Source organism: Anas platyrhynchos, chromosome 3, assembly GCF_047663525.1.
Source record: "Anas platyrhynchos isolate ZD024472 breed Pekin duck chromosome 3, IASCAAS_PekinDuck_T2T, whole genome shotgun sequence".
Taxonomy (NCBI): Eukaryota; Metazoa; Chordata; class Aves; order Anseriformes; family Anatidae; genus Anas; species Anas platyrhynchos.
Window position 1 is genome coordinate 52347478 of NC_092589.1, and position 7361 is coordinate 52354838.

General features: G+C 38.7%; 1 long non-coding RNA gene across 2 annotated transcripts; it reads left to right on the forward strand.

Moving 5' to 3' along the window:
* The first annotated feature begins 1484 nt into the window (after positions 1–1484).
* LOC106017716 (uncharacterized) lies at positions 1485–5350 on the forward strand. 2 transcript variants are annotated; one of them, XR_011807850.1, is made up of 3 exons: positions 1485–1624; positions 2293–2448; positions 5015–5345. It is a non-coding gene; the product is annotated as an uncharacterized lncRNA (long non-coding RNA). The 2 variants fall into 2 exon arrangements; XR_001191342.5 differs by having other exon boundaries at positions 1578–1641; positions 5015–5350.
* The last annotated feature ends 2011 nt before the right edge of the window (positions 5351–7361 follow it).

Genomic DNA, 7361 nt, shown 5'->3' on the forward strand with positions numbered 1-7361 from the left:
TCATCATTATTTTATTAATGTTAGATTTAGAGCAAGCCTTGGATCTTCCTTCCAAATTAGAGTCATGAACTTCATGCTGACACAATTTAACCTGTCTCAGATCATTAGCAGGACTGAAACCCAAAGGCTGCAGTTAGATGGAAAGATGGGTGTGCTTCGTGGCATGCTTCCTTGTCTGGGTCTCTCAGCCATCCAAACTGAGATTGTCACTGATGTGAGCAACACCAGTCTGCCAGTGTGTGTGACTCCTACTCTTACCTTATGAGCCAATGCACAGGTAACCACACAGATCCTGAAAACTTACCTCAGTAAGAGGTTGTGACACAGCTGAAGAATGTACCTCGACATAGACACCCGAGAGCTCAGAAATGTCCATGGTTCACCCAGCCAAGACAGCCTTTTTCTGATGCTTAAAAGGCAGAGCCATAATCAAAAATGCCTCTTCTGACTTGAGATAATGATAAGAATGAAGATGTTGACAAATGCCAAGGTGTCAGTGAGGTCATTTCTGAAATAGGTCTCAGCACTGGAATTGTGCCACAGCTTGGATCATCTCACATAGACAGCCCTTAAATGCATAAGAGCCCACTCCTGCTTTGCATGTTCCACTGAAATAGGTGTGATATGAAAGCTTATGGAAGACTGGAAGCGAAGAAAACTTTTCTTCCATCCCTCTACCGACACTTCCAAGGTTAGCAAACAGCAGCAATCTCCACACGTGGTATTTTTGATATTTGAAAGTTGTTTGCTTTAAAAGTCTTCTTTCTTCCATCTTCTCCCACCAGAGGTGCAGAGGTTAACTGACAGATCTGCCTGTGTCTCTGCAACCTCTCAGGAATCTTCCCAAATTTACTTCAAAATAAGCTGATAATGAAAGATGGACGATAATTCACTCAAGTGAAAGTGTTTAGAAGTGTGTGGATACTGCATGCAAGATATAGAGAAAAGACGACTCAAAAATGCATAGATTTAAAAATTCTGTTCAGATACCATTTGTAGAAAAAGAAACTAAAATATAATACATCAGAGATATAACACTGGACGTGTTCTCTGGAGATAAAACCCTTCATCCTGATTTTGTATCTTTGGAAAAATTCAGGGCTCTTTTAGCTGGCGTGATTCTTTATTAACAAAGAAAAATTGTTCAGATGGTAAGCACATATTGCTTCTTCCTCTCTCTTCTATTTATTTTTAATTAGACTGTTAGATCCACTTTATCAGAAATATGCATGGTGTAAATTCAAGAAACCATTTGTTTTTTTAATTCCCTGATCTTGTAATATTCTGCTAGGCTTGTGTTTTTACAACCAAGCAGTTAAAACCCCACAGACACACCATCCCCAACTGCCTGTTAGGAAGATGCAGGGTACCAGCTGCAGGAAGACTGGGACCCACCCGAAATAAGGAAGTGATGGCAAGGTGCTGCAGGGCAGCCATTGGCAGAGGTAAGATGGGTGTGATGGGCAGTGCTCCTGTGATGCCTGATCAACTCCTGACACACCACAGGGCTGGAAACAGGCCCCAGCTGCAAGAGAGGCCACATAAAAGGTGTGAGCTGGGATGCGGCGCTGCCTTCTGGGAGACCTAGTTGGATGACTGACAAAAATCTATTACAGAGGAAGGGGCGAGCATGACTAAAAGGTCTCATGGCATTTATTCTGACAGGATGATTAATTTCTCATTACTCATCCAGAATGGGAACATCTGAGGGGAATTCAGGGAAATGTTTGATTCTTTCAAACATTGATTATTTGGAGAGGAGCTTTTGCATAAATCCAACACTTTTTACCATCTTACTTTTGAACTGCTGCAGAGAGAGCTTTCTAATCTCCTTTTGGAGGTTCTTCAGAATCAGTGCTATCAGGACCCCACAGTTCAATGCCAGGAGCCAAATCCTTAGTCACCTCAGAGTGTCTAATTTACTAGGGCCATGCTGAACCCTTTCACACAGCCAGTTCTCCCATCTCCTCTTCCTCCTCCACTTTTTCCTCCTTCCTCCTCCTCCTCTTTTCCTTCCTTCTCCTTCTCCCTCCCCTCCTCCTTTTCCTCATGTGTTCTGGGTGCCTACTGGTCCTGCTGATGTGCTGGGATTAGGAAGAGGAAAAATTTCCTGTAAGAGGAAAAATCATGATTGTTACCCTGCAACACTGCTTGGCTCCAAGGGTTTTTACCTGATAGCCACCTGGATAACAATTTTGACTTCTCCCTACAAGGGAGCACTTTACTTTGGACGAGTCTCAAGAAACAGAATAAGTACACTCTGCTTTACTTTTGATGATTTCTACCTCACAGGGCTCTAGCTTTTATGTCCTGCGTCTCAAGTGCTGTTCAGAAAGCTCTGTGTGTTTATGCCATCAACAGCAGTTGAGCTTGAGAGAAAAAGGGAAAGCTGGGACTGTTCTTTCACCTTTAGTAAGATCACACACAGCAATGGCCACACTGAATCAGGTAAGTCCCATGAATTTGATATGCTGTCTAGGTAGCAAGAGCCTAAGCAAAAAGTCAGTATAAGAACAAGGCAAACACAGCAAGGGAATTTTCCAGCTGGACTATTTCTGTTGGAGGGGGGCAGGAATCGGATCTGGACATGGTGAGAAAAGGAGAAAATAACAGAAAGTGAAGAGCGTTAACAAAAAAGCCATTCAGCACAGAAGGCATGAAGGAAAAGAGGAGGAATTGTGGAAATGGAAGATGATGGAAAACAGTCCATGAGGCAGACAGAGCCGCAGGAAATTGGTAGGGATAATAGACATGGAGGAAGGATGGATGAATGGAGCAGTCAGAGAAGGAGCACATGGTCAAAGGAACTGAGCATATGCCAGCGGGTAATGAAAATAGCCAGTCTATTACTGGCTGTGCATATAAGAGAAGGGAGTTTAAGAATACACTTCTAATGTTTATGTACTTAGAGAGCTGTGGCTTTGAGAAATTTTAAAAGTCTCATCATTTTTTATCTATCTCCCTCTAAATACATTACAAATCTGGGATTTCACCTGCGTGCCTCTGAAGAGAGGCAGAGTAAATGCAAACATGAGAGAAACTAAGAGCTGACTGTCAGTTGGCAGCTTCTCTGATAGCTCTGTAAAATCAATGGGTTTTACAACTCTGCTCCCCGATGACATGGAAACCTCAGCTGAATAAAAACAGCAGGGTGTTTTTCCCTGGGGTCAAAATATTGCATTGCGGTCCTAGGACATTGGAGGAATCTTCTAGAACCAAAAGGATAATTTCTGAAGGGTTGATCGTTTCCCTTGTCTCTGACAGACACTTCCTGCCCCACAGTAATTGCAGCTGGTGATTAGTGCCACAATTTTTAGGACAAGCTGCACAAGCTAGTTAGAAATGATGGATACATTTTTCCCTATTTTACGAAATCATCTTTTTTTCTCCACAAAATGCTTGTGTGTCCTGGAATTGTGGTGCCTGCCTGATGTTTGCAGGTTTTTACAATGTCTTTGTGTAAGACATATGACTATGCTGACTGTAAGTGAGTTCAATTTTATTAGGCAGTAGCTGTATGCTCTAAATTCAATTTCTCATTGGGGAAAAAAAAAAAAAAAAGGAAAGAAAAAAGAACAAACAACTTCAAAGCTGCATAAAAAACTGTTGTTTCATGGCTTGTGCAAGCATCTGGATAAAGGAGCTCTTCTTGATGAAGAGGAGTATGTGGACATTTGTAGAAAAAAGGTGACAGAAGCTCACAGTAAATGTCCAAGAAACCAAAGCTCTCAGCTTTTTGTTCATTATAATTCCAAGGCAGTGTCATGTGGAAGTGCTAGACTGTAAGTTATGTGGGTGTTTATATTAATTAACTTTCTACACGCTGTGCTGATGTTCAGCTGGTATTTCCAGGGATTGCCACAACATAAGTAGTACCAGGAACACTACTATTAATAATAATATAGGATTATTTATTTATTTATTACATTTGCCTGCTATAAGTAGTTTATTTAAAAACCTTTCAGTGTGAAGTAAAATGTTTTGGGTAAATGTAAAATTCCTGTGTGCACACCACCTCAGCATTGCCTTCTGGCTCAGAGCCAATACTGGTCACTGTTTAAAGTCTGTAAAGACAAGCCCACTCTGAATTATTCTAGGGAAGGAACTATTGCATTGTGAAAATAGGTGTCCACCAGCAGTGAGTGAAACAGCAGTCGCCATATATTTCTAGGGATAAAGTGGTTTTGTCTTGTTTTGTTTTTTGAGTTCTTGCCATGAAAGGCCAAGAAGCCAGTACTTGTGCAGACTGGTTTGAGCTCTTCATTGGAAGTGGAATATAAAACAAAACAAACAAACAAGCCAAAAACCTTAAGAGTCTTCTTGTTAACAGAGAATGGGCTGTTCTGTGGGAGAAGTTTATCTCTTACACCTTCTCATTCTGCTACTGAGGAAAAAGAAGCTAAATGTTTAGACTGAATTCTGGTTACAGAACTTGGTCTGAGAAAAACAGCCTTGATGTAGATATTTATTCCGATTTCTATTAAATTTGCTTCTCTGTTACATTCAGAAAGTGATCTAGTTATCATAGTCCTGATCTTAAATTAATGCCTGTAAATTTTTATGGGAAAGGAAGCAAGAGTACCACAGTAAATAAGGTAGCTACTCTGTTTCAAATGTGATTTCAAATCCAAAATAATTTAATTTCATGACTAAAAAAAAAAAAAGAGAGAGATGTTTCATCAGCTAGGTTCTTTTATTTCCCCTTTAGATAGACTCAATGAGCATTTATATTATTATAAAAATGAATATTCTGAGTATACTTTGGACCGAAGGTAGTTTTTGTATATTTGAAGTTTCATTTAAAATTAAAGTGTTGCTTTGTTTATATAAACGATTGATACATTTCATGTTGTAAACAATATTCTTTTTACATTTAGATTTCATATGAAATTCCATATTGCCATGTTTACGTCAGTCTTCATTTTCTGTTTCTTTTTTCTGTGATAGAGCTTTTGCTTAAATACATCTTAATTCCTCACAAATGGTGTATTTTCAAATTTTTGTCTACTGACAGCGTATGAAGAAAGGGCAAAGGCTTGTTTAGCCTAGAGATGAGAAAGCAAAGGAAATGAGTCTGCAGCTTTTGACACCCTAATGGGAAATCTATACAGAAAATAAAGCCAAACCTTTCTTAGAAGTGCCCAGCAGAAGGACATGAGACAAAGGGCACAGTTGCTTTCACTAAACAGGAGGTAAGTGTTCTTCCTGGTAAGAGAAGAAGTAAGCTGGAAGAGGTTGCCCAGAGAAGATGGGGAATCTCCATCCTTGCAGATTTTCAGAAGTCAGCTGGGCAAACCCACCTGTAACCTGATCTGGCTTTGAAGCTCACTTTGCTCTCAGCAGGGTGTGAGACTGGATGACCTTCAGGTGTCCTTTCCAATCTAAATTTTCCATTTCATGAAAGGGTACTTAAAGTAGTTAGTGATCCTCTTTTTTTTTTTTTTTTTTTAATAAGGAAAATTCAATCATCAGAATACTTAAGTCAGTACTATTCATTAGTTAGTACAGTTCATGAGAGCTGACATAATATGTACTAATATCTGAATTTCTAACCTCTATACATAAGTTGATTTATTTGCAGAGTTTACATGAGCTTATCTTCCTTTAGATGCTGAGTTTTGTATTTATATATTCTTCACTTCACACTCACCTTTAGATAAGGGAGTATTTTCAAACTTTGTCTCATCACCATTAAATTCCTTGGGACTTTTTGCCAACGTACTCTAGGTATGGTCACACATTTGCAGCGTTTTACAAGGAAGTATAAAGAGCTCTATTTACCTTAACTAATAGCCTAGTTCTGCAAATATTTACCTTTGTATATGAGAAGTTACATTCATTTTAGTGAATTATTCACCTTTTGCCCTGGTGGAAACCTTAGAAAAGTATTTGAGAGTTTGCTTCTGTGTTTTACAAAAGTACAGAAGTATTAGCTTGCACTCAATAAATTATTTATAGCTATGTAATCATGTGCTATACCCTCATGCTGTACATGAATTTGAATTTCCTTTTCTAGCTGAGCGTCACAAATACCTTAATTGAATTTTATTATTTTCAGACTCTTCCTCCAATTCATCCACAAGGTGATTATCCTTCAGAATATTTATGTTTATGTCTAGTTTTGTTTCAAACATCAAATATATCATTGTGGTTCAAAACACTAAGTACTCAGCTATCCAGAGCAAAGGCCTGCAATGCTTCCTTAATATGTCAAAAATGAGTCAGTAATGGTAAAGGTAGGAAACAAACAAACAAAAAGAAACAACCTCTAAAGATTCCTGAGTATATTTTTATCTAGGTGTAAGTTAGCATTCAGCTACAATCTGATTTATCCCACTCCACACAAAATGACTATATACAGCATCTCACGGTATAGAAAATGGGTGACCATAGCTTTGCAAAATCTACCATTATCTGACAATGTAATCCATTAGCTAAGCATATATTTTAATAGCATACACTTCAGACCAGAAGTTCAAGGATGAAACATTTTTCGTATACTGGTGCCCTGGATGAAGAGGGTGCCCTCTGTTTGAAGGATACCTAAACTGATTTAGTTAAAATATCCTTTACATTTGCTAAACAAACTTGCCATTGCTATGATGTATCCTTTTTGGCAATAAGTATTGCATTTATGTCATATTACGTGAATAATACAGTCTGACATGGTGAAACTTGCCAGGACTCTCATTTTTTTCCCTCATAGTGCACCTGAAAAGATGCTGGGAAAAAAAAATGCTAGGGAAAAATGGTATTTTTCTGCCACGTATCTCATCTGGACTTGATTCTTCTGAATACAAGTTAGAAATAACTTCTATCCATTTTGCTGGAAGCTGCTACAAACTTAACCTGAAAAGCAAAAATCTGGTCCTTACCCTTCACTACCAAACTGCTTACAAGGAAAATTCTACTAACTTGGTAGCAAACATTCCCTCCATAATGTGTTTATTTAGATAGTGACTGCAACATTGCAATCCTGTATATCAGTGAAGCTTCTAATATGTGTTCTCTTTACTATCTTCTGAATTTGAAAAGCAAAGCTGAGATTTAGTTTGGAAATGCTGGAGATGATCCATTCACATGGAGCACTACAGAAGCTAGATGCATTGTGTCTAATTCATTCTAATGAATTCCAGTCACAGTGTGGCTTGATTAACTTTGCCGCAAAAGTGGTGGTCTTTATTTGAATGGCAAAGTATGAGAAGCAAGGAGGAGTGCCCTGTTCTCACTTGTCACCTGCATGATTACATATATACCTGTGGTTACATTTATACATAACATAGAGGTGAGAAGATACTTGCTGTGTATCTCAACTAGAACAGCACGTTTCAGATTTTCCCTGGGAGGCTCATCCCTTCTCA